We start from the raw sequence: 23,071 nt of genomic DNA on the forward strand, positions 1-23,071 counted from the left end.
CCAGAGGTCTGAGGATTCAGACCCACCCCACTTTTCCTCTGCAGGATGAGGATCTAACCAAACGTTGGATAGAGGCGTCTCTCACCTGTTCTAATGAATTTATGAAAATTATCATAGATAAAAATGCAATCCTCCTTAAAACTCTGGATACAGAATTGGAGGTGCTGCAACAGACTATGACTCGAGATACAGAAGGAACCATTTTGAAAGATTTTTTTACTTCATTAGACAAAGATATTGAGAAGTGGGAAACTGAAATCAGTCAACTTAAAGGAAAAAAATATCAGCGAGACATGGCTGACTTTGAATCGAAAAAGATATTCAGATGGCAAATACCAAAAAAGAATGACAAAGGATTAATAAGAACTACATCTATGTCTTCTACTGCCTCGACCAGCGAAGGCGAGTCATCATCATATGAAGTGGAAACGTGGGACAAAAGATACATGAGAACGAGAAATGGGGATAAAACCAGGAATCAACCCAAGATTTACCACCATGATGGGTTCACTCGGGATGACCAACTTAAGGTAATAAATCTTTCATCCCATAAACTTACAGATTGTCAAATCAGGGTGCTGGAAAAGGGATTGTCCTTTTCCCCCTCCAGCAACCTTGATAAATTTACTGTTGTCAAGGACTTACATATCTTTGCCAGAAAGATTTTATTAAAACGTTTTTTTCATCATTCCAACACAGGAGAAATACATGGCTCCAAAAAAGAACAGGAAGCATTATCAGTCCTGAGTACTCTGGCTATGGAAGGTGACACCGGGAATATTGACGATGTAAGTACATCAATTGATGATGAATTTTCATCGAAAGATGATGTATCTGTTGGTGACCATGTGGAGGGGACATTAGTGTCCACACCCTTTCCAAAACATTTATACCCGAAATCCAAAAAATGTCCACCTTTTAACTCATGTCCAGCGGTTGACATTTTTGTCAAATTAGTCAGTGGCGATATAGAAGGCCTGGCGAGCAATGTTCATCGGTCTTCCAATCTAAATTATGCTGAGAGAAGAGCACTAAAAGAACTAAGATGCCTTCCAGGTATAACCATCAAACCCGCCGACAAAGGCGGGAATCTGGTTTTATGGCCGAATGATCTGTATGAGGCACAGGCCTATAAGATCCTTAGGAATATCAATAACTACAAAAAACTGACTTACAACCCATTGTCTAAACATCAAGCAGAGCTCCATGACATTTTGGATAAAGCCTTTCAAGAGGGAACAATCCCTAAGAAGGTCATGGATTCTCTGCTAATATCCAACCCTAGAATGCCAACATTCTATATTATTCCCAAATTACATAAAAACCAGACAAATCCCCCAGGACGTCCAATTGTTTCTGGTAATGGAGGCCTATGTGAGAGGGTGTGTGAATTGATCGAATATTATCTCCAACTATTAGTTTTCACACTTCCCTCTCACATTAAGGACACGACTGCAGCCCTCCAGAGACTGGATAACCTGAACATAGGAACACAGGCATTGATGGTAACCACTGATGTGGAAGCCTTATATTCCTCGATCAGGCACCAAGATGGAATTTCGGCTGTTGAATTTTTCTTACAGTCAAGCAACTTGGATCCCAAACTTGTAGATTTGATTCTCCTCCTACTTAATTTCATTCTTAGGCATAATTGTTTTATGTTTAAGGGGGAGACATATCTACAAACACAAGGGACTGCAATGGGGGCATCTTGTGCCCCCTCATATGCAAATTTATTTTTGGGAGCCTGGGAGCGCCAGATCTTCCAGACTGAGCCAGATGAGTCAGTGTACCTGGTCCAAAATTGGATCAGGTACATAGATGACATCTGGTTCATCTGGGAGGGTTCAGTCGAACAATTGGAATTGTTTATGGGCCGGCTGAACATGAACAATCAAAATATCTATCTGACTTATAAATATGGGCGTGAGGTCGAATTTCTGGACATAAGAATCCAGGCGTCTCCTAATGGAGACATTAGCACTGATGTCTATAGAAAAAAGACCTCTACTAACACTCTGCTACACGCCCAATCCTGCCATCCTACAGCCACAATTAGGGGCATACCCACGTCACAATTCTTAAGAGCAAAACGTATTTGCTCCTCTACTGATAGCTTCCAATCGCAAGCTGAAGACTTGACTAACCGTTTTCTAAATAGAGGCTACAGCAAGAAATGTATAAAACGGGGTTATAAAAGGGCACTGAAAACCCCGAGGGAGAAGCTACTATATTCCCAACCAACAGAAATTCAGACAGAACAACCTGTCAGACTTATTACCACTTTTAACAGCCGGTGGTATGATTTGCATTCAATCCTCCAGAAACACTGGAGTGTCCTTATGGTTGACCCCATTTTGAAAAAATGTCTATCTGATCGTCCTTTGATTACAGCACGACGGTCAAAAAATTTGAAAGACCTTTTGGTCCAAAGCTGTTATCAAAATTATCAAAAGAAGCCCCAAATGCAACTTTCCCCGGGGTTTTTCCCTTGTGGATTATGTAAGGGGTGCCTCAATATGGTTAAGTCTAAAACATTTTTTGGTTTGAAGGACTTAAAAGAGTATACCATCAGACCACACTTGACTTGTTCATCAAAAAATGTGGTCTATCAAGCGGAATGTGGATGTGGAAAATACTATGTCGGCCTCACTAGTCGAGAGCTAAAAATTCGGGTACGCGAGCATGTCCGAGACATAGAAAAGTCGAAAACAGCACAGGACACGGAACATCTGAAAACCCTACCAAGGCACTATAAGACATATCATGATTCCAATCCCACCTCTTTAAAAATTAAAGCCATTGACCAAGTAAAAATAGATTTGAGAGGTGGTGACGTGGGTAATGTCTTAAGCAAATTAGAAAGCAGGTGGATTTATACATTGGGCACAGTTGCTCCTGCAGGATTGAACGAGCACTTTGGATTTAGTTCCTTTTTGTAGGTTGTATGGGATCAATGTCAATTTTTATTTATTTTAATTTTTTAATTAGGTGATGTGCAGGCCGGGTATGGAACTAGGAATCATTAAGTTGACTGACAATTTATATTAGTGTAATTGTAAGAATTGGTATTTACATTTGTCTTTTTGTTCAAAGATTTATAGATACCTGATCCATCTACTCATATGATGATAAATTGGGACTGTGAGGAAATAACAATAATTGAATAAGGAGAATCCATGATGTTAAATTGGGATCATGAGGAAGTAACCATACTACGAATGAAGAATATCTATGAAAAATTCTACATCAAGAACAACATTCCCTCTGTACTATTTTGCATGAATTAGAGTTACATTAGGGCACGGCTATATAAATAACAGTTTGGTTACTGTGGTTTTGTATGAATAACAAGGTAGTTGCGTGGAGTCTCGGCGGAGTCCGGGTGCTTCTTCCTCGCCCGGTCCATAAGGACCGGAGGTGGATGATGGCTCCGGTGTCCCCCGGGTCTACCACGCCATTTTGAACCTTGTTGGTGTAGTGGGGTGTTGCTGCCATCTGGGGACGCCCAGTATGGCTGCACTGCCTTCACTGCACAGATTTATAATTGTTAAATATGAATTACGATCTAGGGATATAGCTCTAGTACTTGGGGTTAGATGTAATTTAGTATAGAATGTATGCTTCTTTCTGATGTAATGTAAATGTGATTTGGATGGGAGTAATGGGCTTTGGGAATTGGTTGGCATCCTGACACATTGAGCTGTGAAGATATGTGAATTAAGGTTATCTGATGAGTGCTACTGCCAGGCTATTTGCCTTGGTGATTTCAATTGGTCTGCCATGCTCTGGCTTATATCCGTTAACCAGTTGCTTTTTGAGATGTGTGTCATGCCCGGCAACGTGGGATAAGTAGATTGACTTTAGCACTGATGCTGGGTAGCTGGGTATCATCATAACATAACATAACAAAACATGCCTCACCCACTGACGTAGAGGTGAGTGGCGGACCTCACCGACAGCGGGCGTTATGCCCTGTGGTTTTAATATACCGGATAGAGGTCTGTCCCTTACCAGCGTCTGTTGTTGAGGGATGATATTCTAATGACACACTGTTCATTTGTTTATGTGTGGGTGCCGGGTGCTTTCTTCTGTTACCATTGACAAACGTCACATCCTGGTGACGTGGTTAATCCGGCCCCCTCCACTGAATGATGCTGGGAGTGATGCTCTCCGTTGCTGGGAGCACATGGGTGCGCTGTATCCGGTCTATGCCTCATCAATGCCCGCTGTGTTGGGAAGATATCATGGCAACACATTGTTCACTTAATGATGCATAGGTGCCGGATCGCTATCACTTGCAGTAAATGTCATGTTTATGACGCGGTTGATCCCGCCCCCTTCACTAGTGTTGTGGCTGTTGATAAGTGTGTTGCTAGGTGACGTGTCGTAAGACATTAGCATAGCATGACGCGGTGGAGTCGGCCCCCTATAAGCGTCAGTATGATGACATATAAGTGCCGGATGGCTTTTATTGCAGGTATATGCCATACCTTGTCACATGATTAAACTTCTCCTTCCAGTAGTGTCTGCGGTTTTGCTATATATTATTGTTGTGAGGTGTTTCTTATGGCACGAGTATACTATGACGCGGCTGACTCAGCCCCCTTCTTTTGAACGTCATCGCGTCTTTTGTTGCTATGAGACTTATCTCATCATTGAAAGTAAACTATGTTATCACAGGCGGTTTGATTAATGAGGAATCACCTGGTTTGTGTGCAACCGCCCATATCATTAAATCTAACTACGTCATTGATTGACATCTGATCCCTCCTATAGCAAGTTTGTACAGACTTGCAGGAAGTCCATCCCTTTCCAATTAGGACTTATTTAGTACACTATATATACCTGACCTGCACTACAGTCCACCACACGTCCCCTGAAGAAGAGGTGAAACGCGCGTAGGGACTGGTGGTTGCCTGGACTTGCTGTGAAGTGGTTAGTAGCCTCTAACTTTATAACTGTGTAAAATTGTGGGCTGTGGGTGTATTGGCTGGCACTATTCCTGGCTAATTAACCAAGGCTATGTCCGTATTACAAACCATGTTATGGACCTGACATATAGATAATGTGATCATAGTGGTTATATTCCAAAGTTGGAAGTAGGGTACATTACCTTTAAACAGTATTCTGTAGGGAATTTCAGTGTGTGATTATTTGTAAACCACTGTATTACATCCTTGTTATAATTAAAGACGATGACCTCATGTATGTATGTCAGGTTGCTGAATGTCCACAATTATTGTCATTGTCACTAACCTATTCCAGCAGTTCAGTTAACCCTTGAGGACTCACTTGTTGTATTTTAATGCATTTATAATAAAGATTATTTTTATTTAAAAAAGGATTTGTACCACATTTTCTCTGTGTATACAGTTTAAATCTGAGACAACTTTTTGTATCCTTCCCCTGAACAACTATGTCGAATAATCTTTGTTTTCAGATTATTTGAGAGTTGTTTTGAGGAGCCCATGATGCCACTCTTCATATGAGATTCAAATAGAACAACTTGCAAAAGGCCACCTTAAATACCTTTTCTCATGATTGAATACACCTGCCTATGAAGTTCAAAACTCAATGAGGTTACAAAACCAATTTAGTTCTTCAGTAAGTCAGTAAAAAGTAGTTAGGAGTGTTCAAATCAAGAAATTGATAAGGGTGCCCATACTTATGCACCTGTCAAATTTTGTTTAAATGCAGATTGCACATTTTCTGTTAGTACAATAAACCTCATTTCAATCCAGAAATATTACTGAGGCCATCATTTATTAGATATATGAAACCTAAATAGCTGTTGCAAAAACCCAAATTGTTATAAAAAAAAAAAAAAGGTTAACATTAATAGGGGTGCCCAAACTTTTTCATATGACTAAGTGATTAGGCCTTTTTATTCCTCAGGTCAGTATGATTACAGCAATACCAGATTTATATTGTTTTTCTAGGTTTGGCTACTGTCACACTAAAAAAACTTTTTTTTACAAAATAAAGGTTTATTTGAATCACTGAATTTCTGCCAAGAGAGTCATGTGATGGCATTTTATTGGTATCTATTATTTTCTATTCTATTTTTGTGAGGCAGGATCAAGAAGAAACAGAAATTCAGTAATTGCTTTTAAGCCTTTCACTGTGATGTAAATGTGATAAGACAGCTTTATTCTTCGGGTCAGTACGATTACATCAATACCACATTTATTTAGTTTTTTTAATGTTTTGGCAATATCACACCAAAAAATCTATTTTATAGAAAAAAAAAGTTTGCATGGCTGTATTCTGAGAGCTATAGGTGTTTAATTTTTTTCACTGACGTTTTCAGTGGTACCATTTTTATTTCTATATGACTTTTTGTTCACATTTTATTCCACTTTTTTGTCAGCAGTATGAGGAAAAGACAGTTTTTTCTACCTTTTTTTATTTTTCTTAGTGTTCACTGAAGGGGTTAACTAGTGTGACAATTTTATAGATTAGGTTGTTATTGATGCAGCGATACCAAATATGTGTCCTTTTTTTTTTACGCAAATAACTATATTGGATTTTTTTCTTATTTTATTGTTCCTTATTTTCTGATATTTTTTATTTTTAAGTTTGATTTTTTTTTTTACTTTTTTACTTAGTCCCTATATGCAACATTACCTTTCACTGCTCTGATCGCAGCTGCACTGTATTTATTGTAATGCTCGATCATTGTAGTACAGTGCAGCTTTTAGAGGTTAAACAGCCAGGGATGGCATGGGGACCATCCCTTTCTGAGTGAGTCAGGGTACATCTTAGTTCTGGAACTAATGCTCTTTTAGGACATATAGGTATTACCAAAATCATGAAAGGGTTAAATCCTCAGGACATGTGTTCTTATCACCAGTTTTTTGGATCTGGAGCACTTTTGACAACATTTTGCCAATATAAGTATCTACAGTATAGAGGCAGTGCCAAATAATAAGTCACATCCGGAACAAGCTAAAAGTGTACCAAAGAGGATGTAGGAAGTATGTAAAAAACAAAATATCATCAATAGGAAGGGCCATATGAGTCCCGAAAATGATGCAGAGCAAAACATTAGGTGCTATGCAACTAAGATAATCCTTACTGGATGGCATTCAAAATGGTTAGAAGGCAATGTGTAGATTGGTGAAAACTATAATGGCATGGTAGAGAAAGTATCCATGCACTCTGAAAGCTGTATAAATAATGACCCAGAGAGAAAAGAGAAAGCGCTTCCTATCAGGTGAGAAGGGTTGCTAGCTGTGTCTTGGTGAAAGATGTCACAGTATCCTGAAAACTAGTTTTATGCTAAGGCGAGGAGCCTTTTCAACCTTTTTGATTTAAGTATACACCTCTATATAACATGAGAAAGGGATGTGACTGGTATAGCTATGTCTGCAAACAAGTACATCTAATATGACACAGCAATGACACAATTTTGCATGGATCTCGTATCATTTGTTCATACTGAAAGCTTTTTTATTTCTGGGCACATTCCATCTTCAGATATGAACCATAATGGGGTCCCATGTAGCTTCGCCTTACACAAACTATTTCATACAATATTTTGAAGAAACATTCACATTTTCCTATCTTTTCCCTCAGAGGAAAGTTTTTGCATATATGAGATCTATTGATGACATGTTTTACTATGTGGGCAGACTCATTGGACTACCTCAATAAATTTGAACCTTGTTTCAACTCTCTCAAATGTCAAATCAGTATACATTATGAGTGACATAAATCAGTTACATGTCCTGCTCCATAGGGCAATAAGGATGCAAATGGCTTTCTCAGCACTGCTTTGCATGCTAAAAGCTCCGACTACAATAGCTTGTTACACTTCAATACCTTCCATCCCACACCAATAAAAAAAAATTGTACCCATCTTTTAATTTCATCAAGTAAGATGTATTGCGAGAGAAAAGCTAAAAGCATTGAAAGTCGCATCAGAACTGATAGACCTTGTGATGAGCCAACTTGTTTACTCCAATATTTTGTCTGGATGCTCACCTCTTCGCTTTTCAGTATCTAGATGGACTTCATTTTGGATATGTCCAAATGTCATGGCACTCACATGATGCAGTTTGGCAATATTCTCAGCCAAGAGCCTGCTATTGATGAGCTGGAGGATGCTGTTTCTCTTTTCTTTGGAAATCTCCTTCATGGCTAACCCTTGAATTGAATCAGTGACCTTTAACTTTGGAATCAACCTAATAACACACTGAGCTACTAGGGAATGTAAGAACATGTTGCAATTTGTAGCATCCAGGAAAAAAAAAAGATTTTTCCAACGCCAAGCATAAACAGTAACAATACAGTGATATGACAAGAATTTCCATAAATAATGCTAAATAGTTTCAAGTCAAATTTATGTATTTAGAATTTAAAGTAAGCTCCTTGGCTGAAAAGTAGATCCATTTTTTTTTGGACAGTGCAATTGTGTCGCCCTGGGCAAGCCAGGGGACACAGATAACAACACACACGCACCCCACATTCCCTGCAGGTACACCAGCTAACCCACAAATCCTTGTTGCCTTCCTCCAGAGGCTGATGATTCACACCAGGGGGTGGAGCCAGGCGGTTGGTGTCCGCCCACCAAGGAGATCACAGCTCTGGAGGCAGGAAGTTCCAAGAAGAAAGCTCAGGGAGGAGCAGGAGTGAGGAGTTAAGCAGTAGGAGGTGAACAGAGTGTAGCTCAGGAGGGAGCTAGAGTGAAGTGAAACAGCAGTGAAAGTGACAGAAAGCCTGGAGCTGGTCTGTGGCTGTGTGCCCAGACGGAGTCAGCAAGGTCAGCAGACAGTGGTGAAGGTCTGCAGTGGGACTGTCTGGAGGTTGCTGGAAGGGCCACGGAGGCTGTGTGTATCCGGGGGTCTGGAGCAGTATACAAAGGGCAGTCAGCACCAGAGCAGGGGCTTTTCGGATCCCAGCAAGGCTTGGAGTCGCTGTAAATTGCTAAATCCGTTAGTGAAGGGGACGCAGATCTCCCAACAAGCAAGTCCTGATAGACGGCAAAGGTCCAACCACAACGGGGAAACACCGCCACCGCCAAGGCACCAGTATGTGGAGCTCCTCCGGCACAGATTGCAGTCGGGGAGCGGGTAACCGGTGGGAATCCACCGCTACCAAACAGACATTTCAAAGGTGCAGGGAAGAGACCGTCACCGCTAACTGCAGGGAACCGCAGCACCGTGAACCGTCCGAGGGACCCGTCCAACCAGCCGTTTGTTTACCGAGAACTGTGTCATGTTTACTGGCTGAGTAAGTACCTCAGTGCCGCAAGGCACAGCGCTGCCCCTGCGCCCCTGCACCCCACTGAACCCCGGGATCACCAACCCCTACCCACGGAGGGGCAACACAACAACTGGCTGCTCCGCATCACCATCCCCGGGATCCCCATATTGAGCAGCGGTGGTGAAATCACCACAACCGTGGGTGGCGTCACGAACTATAACAATCCCTACACCCAACCACAAATCCCCCTTTCACTCACGGGCGAGGAGTGTCGCTCGAGAAACCCCGGGATCCGGCCCACAGCTCGAGCCACCACTGAGCAGCTGCCGGACCCGAGCAGAAGGGGTGAGCGCGGTGTGCTGACACCCTCCTCCCCGCCCGCGACAACTTGGCGTCACGAACAGGATCTTACCGCTCTGCCGTCTGGTAGAGGTGCGCCTTGTTACCGCCGGAGGTATCCGGCAGAAAAATTTCAGAAGCCGCCATCTTTGGCGCGAAAAGTTCCCGCTCGAGCGTCTTCTCGAGCAGTAGAGGCGCGAAGGCCAAAACCCCACCCCGAGAGAGGAGGGGCCGGAAAGAGCTAAGGGGGACGCGATGGCGGCTGGACGCATGTAGCTGCGGCTATAAAAGCAGGGACGCCAGGACCCTGCAAACAGACCGTTCCTGGAAGAAAGAGAGAAAGACACCAAGTGGATGCCGTCCCGAAACACCGTGGCCCCCGCACCGGGAACCGCAGCGTGGGTGGAAATCCGGACCGCGCAGCTCCATCTAAGGCTGCAGGTCAAAATGCAACTCCTCTTGGAGGAGTGGGAGACCGACATGGCGGATGTTATAGCCACCGTGCGGAGACGCGAGGAGGAGGCGGAGGAAGGGAGGGTGAGTGACCCACGCCCCTATGTCCCGGAGGGACCGGTCGCTGCGGCTGAGGGACCCGGTCCAAGCCCTCTCCCCCCATTGCCTCCCTCGCCACCCGTCTCGGAGGCTGTGACCCCGCCACTAGGCCCGCTACCACCGCCACCGGTAGCGATACCCAGCCTGTCCGCCCCAGCGGACCGACCTGTAGCCGGAGCCCGTAGCAAACCGGAGGTGTTGCCATGGAAGGCCCCGAAGACTGTGCCAGAGACAGTTCCCGAGCAGTTTCCCGAGCCGGAGCTGATAGCCCGCTCCGAGCCGAAGGCCCAGCTAAGGAAAGCCCCTGTGCCCATCCCCCACACCTCGGCTGAGGTGGCGCCGGGTTGTTGCTGCAAGGCAGCGCCCAAGGCCATGACACCGCGGGATACGCCGCCCACCTTCCTGACAGTGGGTAACGTTCTGGATGTCCCGCGGGGCCCGACCCGTGCGCCGGCGCTGGCAGCAGCGCCATATTGGGACAGGGAGCCGACAAAGCTGGGCCTGGAGATCGCGGAGAGGGAGAGGAGAAAAGCCGAGCTGGTGGCCCGAGCCATTCGGGAGAAGGAAAACCTGCGGCAAGCGACCTTTCGTGTCCGGGGCCCGTTGTATGAAGGGCAGGTGAGGCGGTTTGATGTCCGCCGGGGCTACGGGTTTATATATGAACCGGGCCTGGAGGCCGAAGTGTTTGTGGCCCGGCGGGATGTGAATGCCCACCTGCCCGAGGAACATCCTGGCCGTAACCTCATGCTGGGGGACATGGTGCGGTATACCCGACACTGCGGAGAGAGGGGGTGATTTGCCCTGGATGTGAAGCTCAGGGGCAGCAGTGAGAGCAGGGTGAGCTCTGCACCCCCTCCCTCGGATGAAGCAGCAGAAGGACCGGAGTAGGGCAGCGGATGCCCGTTGCACCGTCCCCGTTGGGACCACCATTTTGTTGTTGAAAGTTTAAAAGTTTTGGAAAGAATGATAAGGAAAATGAAAATTACCGAACAGTAACCTGATTTGCTTTTGTGTGTGCAACCGGCCGGAGCCGGCACCGTTGTCCCCGTGGGGACCGTTTACGTTTTGCATGGGAACTATCCATGGACAAGCCCGTGAACTTGCAGGGCACCACAAACGTTAAGTGGCTTGTAAATATGTTGGTTACCGTTACCGCAATGCCGCCTCCGGAGAGGCAGGTTGGAGGGAGGGCCCTCAGCAGAGCAGGCTAGGGCCCAGCCACCAAAGGAACCGGTGGCTACCCTCTGGAGGGCAAGGACAGATCCCGCTCGGGTGACTTGTGCTGGACTGTGGGTCAAGGGGTGCTGCCTGGGTTTTAGGGGCAGCATCAGGGCCAGGTTGCTTGGGTGGGAGAGAGCGGAAACCGTGACCGTACACCGTTGTAACGTTAAAAGTAAATGTGCCTCCCGTCTTGGGAAGAGTTATGATTAAAAATGTACATAATTTACCGTTTATTATGTTATACCTTTTTACTTTACAGAAATCAAAAAGGAAAATAAAACCGGTGTTGGACGGGCAGCCCGAGGACGGTCTGCGTTTTGCTAAGGGGGAATGTGTCGCCCTGCGCAAGCCAGGGGACACAGATAACAACACACACGCACCCCACATTCCCTGCAGGTACACCAGCTAACCCACAAATCCTTGTTGCCTTCCTCCAGAGGCTGATGATTCACACCAGGGGGTGGAGCCAGGCGGTTGGTGTCCACCCACCAAGGAGATCACAGCTCTGGAGGCAGGAGGTTCCAAGAAGAAAGCTCAGGGAGGAGCAGGAGTGAGGAGTTAAGCAGTAGGAGGTGAACAGAGTGTAGCTCAGGAGGGAGCTAGAGTGAAGTGAAACAGCAGTGAAAGTGACAGAAAGCCTGGAGCTGGTCTGTGGCTGTGTGCCCAGACGGAGTCAGCAAGGTCAGCAGACAGTGGTGAAGGTCTGCAGTGGGACTGTCTGGAGGTTGCTGGAAGGGCCACGGAGGCTGTGTGTATCCGGGGGTCTGGAGCAGTATACAAAGGGCAGTCAGCACCAGAGCAGGGGCTTTTCGGATCCCAGCAAGGCTTGGAGTCGCTGTAAATTGCTAAATCCGTTAGTGAAGGGGACACAGATCTCCCAACAAGCAAGTCCTGATAGACGGCAAAGGTCCAACCACAACGGGGAAACACCGCCACCGCCAAGGCACCAGTTTCCCAGGGCCGGCGCCTGCGGGCAAAGTGTGGAGCTCCTCCGGCACAGATTGCAGTCGGGGAGCGGGTAACCGGTGGGAATCCACCGCTACCAAACAGACATTTCAAAGGTGCAGGGAAGAGACCGTCACCGCTAACTGCAGGGAACCGCAGCACCGTGAACCGTCCGAGGGACCCGTCCAACCAGCCGTTTGTTTACCGAGAACTGTGTCATGTTTACTGGCTGAGTAAGTACCTCAGTGCCGCAAGGCACAGCGCTGCCCCTGCGCCCCTGCACCCCACTGAACCCCGGGATCACCAACCCCTACCCACGGAGGGGCAACACAACAACTGGCTGCTCCGCATCACCATCCCCGGGATCCCCATATTGAGCAGCGGTGGTGAAATCACCACAACCGTGGGTGGCGTCACGAACTATAACAATCCCTACACCCAACCACAAATCCCCTTTTCACTCACGGGCGAGGAGTGTCGCTCGAGAAACCCCGGGATCCGGCCCACAGCTCGAGCCACCACTGAGCAGCTGCCGGACCCGAGCAGAAGGGGTGAGCGCGGTGTGCTGACACCCTCCTCCCCGCCCGCGACACAATCCTTAAAATCATGTGAGGCCTGTGATAGAATTCCTCAGGGCTTTAGAGTCTTAAAAAAATAACTCTCAATTTCAAGAAGATATAACTTTAACGCCCAAGAAAAAGTCCCAAGATGTCCATATACACAAAAATTTGTCCAACTAATGATTAATGCAGGCTGTAAGACTCTTTATCCTCCTTGTCTCCCTGGTCCTAGAGTCCAGGTCCTGGAGAGTCGGGGGGACTAGTCTGTTTCCAAAAAGAGGCTATTAAACACTTTGCTGAATTCAATACATGAAGGAGAAACCTGGCTGAATCTTTTGCAATCTTGGGTGGAGGGATATTAAGAAGATGGTTAAACGAGTCCAATGGGATCCTATACCCCAAAACTCCATGGGTAAGCTCCCCTACCTCTCTCCAAAAGGGAGCAAGGGTCTCACAGTCCCAGAAAATATGGGTGAGAGTTCCCTTGTCCTTCGCACACCTCCAACACTGATCATACGTAGCGGGGAAGAGACTGCCAAGGACCTCCAGGGTATGGAAGCAATGTATTAAAATTTTATACTGGTTTTCTTTTTGCATAAAGTGCATAAAGAGGTCTTTGCAGTTCATTCCCATATGACCCGCCACATCGGCTTCAGTATCTCTCTCCCTAAATATGTCTACTACTTTGTCATATATGTATGTTGTTTTTCTACGTGAGAAGTGAGTATGCCATATATGCATGAAATTAGCCCCTTTGTCGAAGGACTCTGCTTGTAAAGATTCTCAAACAGAGTAAGTTTGGGGAATGAAGTGGATCTGGTCAAAGACACGGCCAAGTGGCGAATTTTCATATATGTGTAGAAAGCCTCCCTCGGAATGTTAAATCTTTCACATAAAGTTGGGAAAGAGAGGAGTAAGTTGGTACAAGAATCGATGTCAACAAAATGAAAGAGGAGGGCAGCTATCCACAGGGCAGATAAATGTCTAAGGGAGCTATTATGCAGTGACGGGGTGTACAGAAATGGTATCAGTGGGGATCCGGCCGAGGTTAGTGGGAAGACCTTCATGCCCCTCTGCCAAATCCATCTGGTGAATGTCGTGGGCCCAAAGCATCCATCCACAACACTGCAGCAGGGTGAGTAGTGGCCAACCAAGTTCTCTCCACCTCCATCCACTTACTTGACATGACCAAGTTAGTCCAAGTGGGGATACATCTTAGATGCGTGGCTAGATAAAGGGATGGGAAAGCTAAACCACCCATCCTCCTAGAGGCCAGTAACACTGACTGAGCAATTCAGTGACACTTATAGCCCTAAATAGAGTTGTTCATCGCCAGATAACCAATTGGTATAGGAAGCACCAACAAATACAGAAACTTCAGGAGAATCGTCATCTTAATGGTGGCCTTCCTCTCAAAAAAGAATAGGTGGGGTGTTACGGGACTGTCCACTGATAGGGGATAGTAATATATCTAGCAGTCAGGGCCCACCGTGCAGAATAATCTGCTGTTGGCGAGAGCAAGGAAGGGTACCGTATCACCTCAGCAGTACTGTCACTGTTGCTTCACAGTGGTACTAGGACTCAAAGCGGTGCTCACTGTTAAGTCACAGAGAAAGCTTAAGGAGAAATGCTAACTGAAATATATGGATGGACCTGTAGCTCCTGCCCAATTACAGGAACTACAAAAACGTAATCGGATGGGTACCCCAACCGCGGTCCACAGACTAACACCTCTGTTACCTCACAGAAATGTGTAGAATGAGATTGTAGCAAGTGTGTTACTGCAAATAATATGGTAGGTGGACATGTAGTACCTGCCCAATTGCAGGAACTACAAAACAAAAGCGGATGGTTGCCCCAACCGCAGTCCACTAACCAACACCAGTGTTAATTCACACTGATAAGGTAGCTAATAATGTAACAGGAGTATGGATGTAATTACCCTGTGAATGCAGATGGGAAAACCGTTACAGGTCACAGAGATCACTTATTGCTAACCTCTATACAGATCTTAGAGATAGCAGATTATAGGGAGTGTGTAGGTGCAGACAGTACTTTCCGTATTGTCTAGGCTCAGTGAAGCCCCTGCCTGAACTCCTTGTGCTAACCACACCTAAAGAGTCAGTGAGCTCTCTATGCTAGCCGCACAGACGGATCAGAGACACTGAGGGCGGTATGTGCGATGTCCCTGCCTAACCCGGCTCCACTAAGGTGGATGGAGGCGAGCACTAGCGTAAACTAGTAGATGCTGAGACCCTGCCTAACCCGATCCACTAAAGTGTAAGGAAGCGGGTAATATTGGCCATCACACATGAGGCGTCTACCCCATGCATACACCAAGAACGTCTGAGCACCGAGAAGCGTGAAGCGAGAAGCTCCTATATAGACAAAGCACATCCCACAAGATGGAGGCGCTGCTGGCTCAATCCACCAATTACCAGCGAGTTTATCATCAATGATGTCAGCCGCGACCAATCAGGAAGTGACACGCCAGAGTAATGTGATCTCGTGTCATCACTGATGTCACCCGCGGCCAATCAGCAGCCAGCATGTCACGGTCATGTGATCCCCTGTCACCGATGACGTCAGACATGGCCAATCAGGAAGCGACACGTCATGTGATCTCGGATTATGACCAATCGATGATTGCCACGTGGCGAGCATGCTCAGAAGGAGCAAAAGGGGACTTACAACAAAAAGCCTGCTTGTAAGCTCGCACATGCTCAGAAGCCCCACTACAGGACTTAGCCTCAGCCGCAAGAGTCTCACCGACGACCCGTAACATGGGGCTTGTCCCACTTGGCCAACATCTTTTTTAGATTCTCAAAGAAAGCTGTAAAATTATGCACATAGAATGCTTTGTAGTCACCCGTTAAATATATCCCTAAGTATTTTAAGCTGTCTTTGTTGCACATATATGCAAATGCTGACTATAATGAGGAAAGAACAGATAGCTTTAAGTTCAGCAGGAGTGCTTCTGTTTTAGTGGCGTTAACTTTATAACCCGAAAGGTTCCCATATTCGGTCAGGATAGCATGGAGATTGGTTAGGGATACCAAGGGATTTTGAATTGTTAAAAGGACATCGTCTGTGAAGAAAGACAATTTATATTCTCCAATTGGCTCCAATTTTATGGAAGTTTTTCAAAATAAAGATTTGCAAATGCAAACATTTTTTTAATATATATCTGCATCCTCAAATTTGTCCACTGGAGTTATAAAGTTTTTTCATTTGGATTTCCCGTGGCTGGCTCCTGCTCTGGTTTTCCGTGCGGACTTTCTTCTGGATTGATACTGGAATCCACACACAGGAGTGTACAGGTAATCTGGCTTTGAAAACTATTTAGTTTTTTGTAAATTTATATTCTCGCCCCTTAATCCGGAAACCTTGGACATATGGGCTTTCCCAAATGTGTGCTGCCAGAGGTTCTATGCATAATACAAATAATAAGGGGGAAAGCACCCCTGTATGGAACCATTATGCATAGGGAAAGTTGATGATGATGCATGAGGGTGTTTTACCAGCGCCTCTGGACCAGTATATAAAGCCTTATTAGCTTGCAGAAAAGGCCCCCCCAATGCCAAATCTTTTAAGAGTGGCAACAAAAAGGGCCAGCCTAGCTGTTATGGGACTGCCAGATGGTAGGGAATAGGTAGGCTATCTAGCAGTCAGGGAACACCGTGCAGAATAATCTGCTGCTGGCGAAGGCAAGGTAAGGGATACTGTACCACTAGAGTGGTACTGTCACTGTTACCTCACAGTGACACTAAGACTAAGTGCAGTGTTCTCTATTTAATCACAGAGACACAGCAAATGCCAAAAAAATAAGAGTGGACCTGTAGCTCCTACCCAATTACAGGAACTACAAAGCATATGCAGATGGTTACCCCAACCGCAGTCCACTAACTAACACTAGTGTTACTTCACACTGATGTAGATGCAAACACACTGCAATGTAGGTAGGAATACCGTTACAGGTCACAGAGATCCCTTATTGCTATCCACTATTACAGTTCATAGAGATAGTAATGTGTACGGAGTGTGTAGGTGCAAACAGTACTATCCGCACTGCTTAGGCTCAATGATATTCCTTGCCTGAACTCCTTGTGCTAACCACACAGAGGGAGTCAGTGAGCTCTCTATGCTAACCGCACAGACGAATTAGAGAGACACTGAGAGCAGTGAGTGTGATGACCCTGCCTAACCCGGCTCCACTAAGGAAGATGAAGCGGGCTCTAGTGTAATACTAGTTGGTACTGAGACCCTACATAACCCATTCCACTAAAGTGCAAGGAAGAAGGTAGTATTGGACATCACACATGAGGCGTCTACCCCATGCATGCACCAAGAACAACTGAGTGCCGAACAGCGTAATGCAGGGATCTTTATAGATGAAGCACCTCCCACAAGATGGAGGAGCTCTGAGCTTAATCCACCAATCATCAACAAGTTCATCAAGAATGACGTCACCCCCGGCCAATCAGCAGCCAACATGTCATGGTCATGTGAGCCCATGTCAGCGATGATGTCACCTGCGGCCAATCAGAAGCCGACACTTCATAGTCATGTGATCCTAGTTCACAACCAATCGACGATCGCCACGTGGTGAGCATGCTCAGAAGGGGCAAAAGGTGACTTAGAACAAAAAGCCTGCTTGCAAGCTCGCACATGCTCAGAAGCCCCACTACAGGACTTAGCCTCAGGCGCAAGAGCCTCATCGACGACCCGTAACAGTACCCCCCCCCCCTACGACCCCTCTCCTGGCGGCGCAGATAGGCAGCAATGAGGACGGGAGCATCAATGGCGTCCTCCAGCTCCCAAGAGCGATGTTCAAGGCCATAACCCTCCCAATCGATAAGGAAATTCCTGCGCCCACGAACTGATTTGGTACTCACAATAGCTTGTACAGGATAGCTGGTTTGAGAGGAGTCGGAAGAGGGAGACCTCGCCTCTTCCACATGAGGAAGGATTGTGGGCTTCAACAAAGAAACATGAAGCTTGTCATGGATCCGGAGACGCGAGGGCAATTTCAACTGGTAGACTAAAGGATTCACCTGTCTGAGCACCTGATAAGGACCCAAGAACCGTGGAGAAAATTTGGATGACTTCATTTTTAATTTCACATTTTTTGCAGAAAGCCACACAAAATCCCCTGGGGAGAACACTGGAGCAGGACGGCGGAACCGATCAGCAACAGCCTTCATGCGATCCTTGGACGCCTGAATCGCTCCTTGGGCTCGATCCCAGACCTCTCTGGCATTAGTTGCTCAGTCTGTCACTAGACACGAAGAAGAGGTAGAAGGAAAGGGTAGTGGTACCCGAGGATGTTGTCCATTATTAAGGACAAAAGGCTTTTTTCCAGTTGCCTCTGCTACAGAATTGTTAAGGGCAAATTCAGCACAGGGAAGGAGTGAGGACTAGTCGTCATGGTTCTCTGACACGAAGTGTCTAAGATAGATAATCAGAGTCTGGTTAGTTTGTTCAACCAAACCATTAGTTTCTGGATGATAAGCCGAGGAGATGTTCAATTCTATTTGTAATAGTCTACAGAGCTCACGCCAGAACTGGGAAGCAAACTGTGGTCCTCGATTACACACGATACGATCAGGCATTCCGTGCAGTCTAAAGACGTGTTTGATGAACAGTTTGGCTAAGATCATTGAGGGCGGTATCTTCGTAAAGGAACCAAATGAACCATCAGGGAGAAATGGTCAGTAAGAACCCAGACAAACCAAAGCCCTTGTGAACAGGGCAGATCCCCCACAAAATCCATGCCTACGACCTCCCAAGGTCTGTCAGGCACCGGCAATGGATGTAAGAGACCAGCCAGTCTCTGTCGTGAGGGACAGTTGTGTGCGCATGAGAAACAGGAGCGGACTTATCTCCTGACATGGTTGGTCAACTGTGGCCAACAATACCACCTCTCAAGCAACTCTTGCGTACGTCTTACACCAAAATGCCCACCTAATTTAGAAGTGTGGGCTCAGGACAGAATATAATTCTGCTGTATAGGAGGAAAAAACTTCCTCCCTGGAGGTATCTGATCCAGAGTCACAGGGGAGAGCGTATGAAAAGCCCGAGATGGAAGGATGAGGTGAGGTGTTTCGTCTTCCTCCTGAGTAGACTCCATGGATCGAGAGAGAGCATCTGCCTTGTTATTTCTACTCCCAGACAGGTAATGCAGTGAGAAATTAAAACGGGAGAAAAACAAGGACCAACGTGCTTGACGGGGGTTCAGACGCTGTGCAGTCTGAAGGTACGTGAGTTTCTTATGGTCAGTATGAATCTGACAGGGATACCTAGCCCCCTCAAGCAGATGACGCCACTCCTCTAGCGCCAACTTCATGGCCAGAAGCTCTCTATCTCCTATGGTGTAATTCTTCTCAGAGGGGGAAAATGTTTTGGCAAAGAAGAAACAGGCTCTTTTTCTGCCGTTGCTATCCTTTTGGTACAAAACTGCACCGGCTCCCACAGAGGATGCATCTACCTCCATAATAAAAGGCTTGTTCTCATCAGGTCTCTGGAGAACAGGCTCGCTGGAAAAATGTGCCTTAACCGCTGCAAAAGCCTGAGTAGTCTCTGCAGACCAAGCCTTAGGATTTGCTCCCTTTTTGGTCAAAGCCACCAAGGGAGCTACCAGAGTGGAGGAATGTGGAATAATCTGCCGATAGTAATTAATGAAGCCTAGGAATCGTTGCACGGCTTTTAACCCCTTCACGACCAGCCGATTTTTCGCTTTCCGTTTTTTTTTTTCGCCATTCTTTTTCTGAGAGACGTAACTTTTTTATTTTTCAGTCAATATGGTCATGTGAGGGCTCATTTTTTGCGGAACGAGCTGTACTTTTAAATGAAACCATCAGTTTTACCATATTGTGTACTAGAAAATGGCAAAAAAATTCCAAATGCTGAAAAATTGCAAAAAAAGTGCGATAGCACTATGGTTTTTGAGATATTTTATTCACTGTGTTCACTATATGGTAAAACTGATGTGTGGGTGTGATGCCTTAGGTCAGTGCGAGTTCGTAGACACCAAACATGTATAGGTTTACTTTTATATAAGGGGTTAAAAAAAAATCGGAAGTTTGTCCGAAAAAAGTGGCGCACGTTTTACGCCATATTCCGTGACCCATAGCGTTCTCATTTTTCGGGATCTTAGGCTCAATGATGGCTTATTTTTTGCGTCTCGAGCTGACGTTTTTAACGGTACAATTTTTGCGCAGATGCTACGTTTTGATCGCCTCTTATTGCATTTTGCGCAAAAGTTGTGGCAACAAAAAAACGTCGTTTTGGCGTTTGGAATTTTTTTGCCGCTACGCCGTTTACTGATCAGATTAATTGATTTTATATTTTGATAGATCGGGCGTTTCTGAACGCGGTGATACCAAATGTGTGTATATTTTTTATTTTTTTAACCCTTTAATTTTCAATGGGGCGAATGGGGGGTGATTTGAACTTTTAGGTTTTTTTGTTTTTTTTTAATTTTTTAAAACTTATTTTTTAACTTTTTTTTTTATTTTACTAGTCCCCCTAGGGGGCTATTGCGATCAGCATTCCGATCGCTCTGCAGTATCTGCTGATCACAGCTGCAAGGCTGTAAACAGCAGATACGCTGTCTTTCTCTTTTGCTGTGCCCCGGGCACAGCGAAAGTGAAACCAAGTCAGGTGTAGAACAGGAGTCATCACATGACCCTGTGCTACCATGACAACTATCGGGAGTCACGTGATCGTGTCACGTGACTTCCGGTATCGGGCGGTAAGGAAAATATTACCGCAATCGCGCTTATAATGGCGCTGTCATGTATTGACAGCGCCATATAAGGGGTTAATCGGCACGAGCAGATAACGATTCTGCTCGTGCCTAGCAAGCACACATCTCAGCTGTGAAAATCAGCTGAGATGTGTGCCGATCGCGGCATGCTGCCGCCGGAGGACCGCGGGCAGTAACATTATGTCATTTAGGACGTAATTTTACGGCCCGCGGTCGTTAAGGGGTTAAAGAACGTGGTTCAGACCACTCCAACACCGCTGAGAGTTTAGCAGGATCCATTGCCAAGTCCTCATGAGAAATGATATAGCCCAAGAAGGGTAGAGACGTCTGCTCAAAGACGCATTTCTCAAGCTTGGCAAACAGCGAGTGCTCCCTTAGATGAGAGAGAACTCGGATAACATCTTGACGGTGTGTTTCGAGATCTGGTGAAAAGATCAGTATGTCATCCAAATACACTACAACGGATGACAATAACAGATCTCTAAATACGTTGTTTACAAAGTCTTGAAACACTGCGGGAGCATTACATAACCCGAAAGGCATGACCAAGTATTCATAGTGACCGTCTCTGGTGTTACATGCGGTCTTCCATTAGTCACCCTCTCGGATACGCACCAGGTTATAAGCTCCCCGCAGGTCCAACTTTGTAAACACAGGAGCCCCACGAAGCCTATCAAACATCTCCGATATAAGGGGTAAAGGGTACTTATTCTTGATGGTAATAGCATTAAGACACCTGTAATCAATGCAAGGACGCAAATCCCGCTCTTTTTTTGCGCACAAAAGAGAAACCAGCCCCAGCAGGAGAGACGGACTTGCGAATAAAGCCCCTCTCCAAACTGTCTTTGATGTAGGCAGCCATCGCTTCAGTCTCGGGTATGGACAAAGGATAAACTCTGTCCTTAGGTGGTACAGAACCCGGGATGAGGTCAATGGCGTAATCATAGGGCCTATATGGAGGATGTCTCTCCACGCCCTTTTTTGAAAAGACGTCAACATATTCTACATATGGAGTCGGTAATGGAGACATTTCAGGGATCGCAGTTGAAGCAACTGTCTTAGGAGCAACAGACAGACAGTAGGAATGACACTTATAACCCCATTTGATGATACTGTCAGACTCATAATCTATTAATGGAGCATGTGTACGAAGCCACGATAGGCCTAAGAGTATGTCATCAATACCCTCAGGTAAAACCAGAATAGAATTCTCCTCTACATGATTGTGAGGCAAGAAAAGCTGTAAGGGAATAGTCCTCAATGTAATCGACTCTGATAAAACAGTCCCATTGACAACCCACACTGGGATAGGACTTGCTAAAATAACAGAAGGAATCTTGTGTTTCATGACAAACGTAGAACAAAATTCCCATCTGCCCCATAGTCCACAAAAGCCTTAATAGCCAAGACAGTAGAGGAAAAGGATAGCTTTCCTTGAAAGAAACATTTAGAGGGTGACTAGTATAGAGGGTGACTATATATCTTATAGTTACTAGACGAGGGAGTTTCCCTGACGAGTAGGGCATCTATTGGCATAATGTCGCACACGACGGCATACAAAACAGATAGGATGTGTAGCCTTATGGAACATAGGAGAAGTAAGTCCTAACTCCATAGGAGTAGGTAAGTTCTCTGATGTAGTGCCTGATTCCTGAGAGGTCAAATGGTCAGGGATGGGTTTTGTCTTAGGACGAGATGGTATAGACTCTAGCTTACACTCTTTATGACGTACGTCAATTCTCGTTGCCACTGTGATGAGCTCCTCCAAGGTAGGTGGAACCTCTCTAGTGACAAGAGCGTCCTTAACATAACCCGCTACACCTTTCCAAAAAATGGGTCTCAAGACCCTCTCTGGCCAATCTAACTCAGAAGCCAGAGTACGAAATGTGATGGCATACAAACTGGTAGACAAAGACCGTTGTACCAGGTCTAATAATCTCAGAGCCGCGTCATGGGTAACTTGGGGCCCCAAAAACACTGCCTTCAGAGCGTAAAGGAAAGGCATGGCAGTCTGAGTCTCTACATCATTACGCTCCCACAGAGGAGTTGCCCATTCAAAGGCTTTATCTTGGAGTAGCGATATTATAAAGCCTACTTTTGCCTGCTCAGATGGAAAGCGGGAAAGATTCATCTCCAAGTGTATTTGGCACTGATTCACGAAGCCTCGACATAACTTGGCTTCGCCTGAGTACCTATTAGGCAGGGCAAGTTGAGGAGCGTGATTCGGAGTCACCACAGTAGCTTGAGGTTTCTCCTCAACAGTCTGAAGCCTAGCCTCAAGCTGCTGTATGTAGCGGTGTAAGTGTTGTAATTCTGCCATCCCAGCCAGACCCTTGGCTCAGTCGTAATATTATGGGACTGCCAGATGGTAGGGAATAGGTAGGCTATCTAGCAGTCAGGGCCCACCGTGCAGAATAATCTGCTGCTGGCGAAGGCAAGGTAAGGGATACTGTACCACTAGAGTGGTACTGTCACT

This window comes from Anomaloglossus baeobatrachus, chromosome 2 (assembly GCF_048569485.1).
Source record: "Anomaloglossus baeobatrachus isolate aAnoBae1 chromosome 2, aAnoBae1.hap1, whole genome shotgun sequence".
NCBI lineage: Eukaryota > Metazoa > Chordata > Amphibia > Anura > Aromobatidae > Anomaloglossus > Anomaloglossus baeobatrachus.